We start from the raw sequence: 2,391 nt of genomic DNA on the forward strand, positions 1-2,391 counted from the left end.
GAGTGTACAGGGGCTGTGGTGTGTACAGGGGGCTGTGAGTGTGTACAGGGGCTGTGAGTGTGTACGGTAGTCTGTGAGTGTGTATGGGAGCTGTGAGTGTGTACGGGAGCTGTGAATGTGTACAGGGGCTGTGAGTGCGTACGGGAGCTGTGAGAGTGTACAGGGGCTGTGAGAGTGTACAGGGGCTGTGAGTGTGTACAGGGGCTGTGAGTGTGTACGGTAGTCTGTGAGTGTGTATGGGAGCTGTGAGTGTGTACGGGAGCTGTGAATGTGTACAGGGGCTGTGAGTGCGTACGGGAGCTGTGAGAGTGTACAGGGGCTGTGAGAGTGTACAGGGGCTGTGAGTGTGTATGGGAGCTGTGAGTGTGAACAGGGGCTGTGAGTATGTCCGGGAGCTGTCAGTGTATACAGAGGCTGTGAGTGTGTACGGGAGCTGTTTGTACAGAGTCTGTGATTGTGTATGGGAGCTGTGAGAGTGTACGGGAGCTGTGAGAGTGTACAGGGGCTGTGAGTGTGTACAGGGGCTGTGAGTGTGTACAGGGGCTGTGAGTGTGGAGCGGAGGGTGTGTGTATGTGTCTACCATCCCCATCCCCAGCTAAGTCAGCCTCCAGACCATTGAGTTCGAAATTGGGTTAATGATCTCTGCCGATAAAAGCAATGATCAATGTCTAATTTGCCACTTGCTGAGTTGACGCACTGAATCTGTACAAAGTTAAAAATCACACAACACCAGGTTATAGTCCAACAGGTTTAATTGGAAGCACACACAGGGCTCAATCCTAACACACAGAATTTATAGCAAAAATTTACAGTAATGTAACTGAAATTTTACATTGAAAAATTGATTGTCTGTTAAGCCTTTCATCTTTTTAGAATCTGTGCAGGCAGTGCTAAATATCACGTGATCTTTAAAAATCACATGACCAGTGTCACATGACGAAACGATGTCAGCTGTGATAGTTTATTTCCATGTGAGTGTTAACCCTCTGTGTCCAAGGCTCCGTGTGGGTTGGGGTGTGATGAACTCTCACAGTGCACTGCAGTGCTGAGGGGCTGCTGCACTGGCAGAGGTACTGTCTTAAGGAAGGGTGCTCCTCATCCCCCCTGCACAGACTAGGGGGGACAGGAGTCACTCATAGTCCTGCTGGTCCCCACCCAAAAGCACTCTGACCCTGTCATAGTTAAAAATCACACAACACCAGGTTATAGCCCAACAGGTTTAACTGGACGCTCCGAAAGCTAGTGTGCTTCCAATTAAACCTGTTGGACTATAACCTGGTGTTGTGTGATTTTTAACATTGTCCACCCCAGTCCAACTCCGGCATCTCCACGTCATGACCCGGTCATGTTGGCCCTGCATTGCTGCTTGTGGGATCTTGCCGTGCACAAACCAGCTGCCGCGTCTCCTCCGATCGCGCAGTGGTGGCGAAAGGCGCTAGAGCAATGCACATCTCTTTCGGGAGACCGCACCGATCTTTCCGCGATTCGATTTGCAGGCGCACAAGCCCCCACCCGACAGCGGAGACCTGCATTAATGTAGCGCCCCTATAAATCGCTTCCTTGGGGGCGTTGCGAGGCGCTGACAGCCGAAGAGCATTATCAAAGTGACAAATATTTGTTAAAAAGACACGTTTCCCCCCCCCCCCCCTCCTCAAGCAGCCGCCCAGAGCAGGGTCTCACAAGCTCCTGTTTAGGGTTTAGAGTCGGTGTTAGTCTTCCTGTGGTAATGGGAACATGTTTAAACATTCGCCTGGAAACAGGAGTCAATTCCTGCCTGTAAAATGCAGCTAACCCTCGGAGTTACCCTTCTCCCTCTGCATTAATGTCAGTCAGTTACAGAAATAAAGGAGCAGAAAGTCTCTATTGCAATACAGAGCCCGGAACCAGCCGGGAATGTGATCGCAGTTTTGAGCTTTTGGTGGTTTGTCCCTCTGCGCTCGCCGCTGCTCTGCATTTTGCAAATTTTGCACTTTGCCTTGCTCACAAATTAAAGGGCAAAAACAAGAGAGAGAGAGAGAGAGATTGCATCAAACGCCGAGGCCGCTCGGGCAGTGACAGCGAGACTAGCTCCGGCGTACGCGGCGCCCCCGGGGGTGAGAGCCGCTGCAGTGAGCACTGACTGAGCTCTGGCACAGGGGCTCCCACAGGGACAGCAAGGACTCACTGATCAAATCTGTCTGCTTCATTTTCCCAGGCCTCCTCGATCATTACAGAAAGCACATCCCCGCCCCATCCCAACATTCTTTCAGAAACAAAACGGAAATTGTTGGAGAAATTCAGTGCAGGGAGAGAGGAAGAAAGCAGAGTCTAGTCACTGAGCTCTGCTTGGGAAAGGTGTAAGTATGGTTTCATACACTTGCCTGGCTGGGGGGGTGGTGATGGGGGGGCTG

At 51.4% G+C, this 2,391-nt stretch overlaps 1 protein-coding gene across 3 annotated transcripts in view; it reads left to right on the forward strand.

The window, feature by feature from the left end:
• The first annotated feature begins 1,054 nt into the window (after window positions 1-1,054).
• Window positions 1,055-2,391, forward strand: part of LOC122563929 (aldehyde dehydrogenase, dimeric NADP-preferring-like) — a 31,470-nt gene continuing 30,133 nt past the window's right edge. Inside the window, exons 1-2 of one of the 3 annotated variants that reach the window (XM_043718198.1) lie at window positions 1,055-1,071; window positions 2,196-2,337. The gene's annotated coding sequence lies outside the window, so the exon portion shown is untranslated. The other 2 variants (XM_043718197.1, XM_043718195.1) reach the window with 2 other exon arrangements.

This window comes from Chiloscyllium plagiosum, chromosome 28 (assembly GCF_004010195.1).
Source record: "Chiloscyllium plagiosum isolate BGI_BamShark_2017 chromosome 28, ASM401019v2, whole genome shotgun sequence".
Taxonomy (NCBI): domain Eukaryota; kingdom Metazoa; phylum Chordata; class Chondrichthyes; order Orectolobiformes; family Hemiscylliidae; genus Chiloscyllium; species Chiloscyllium plagiosum.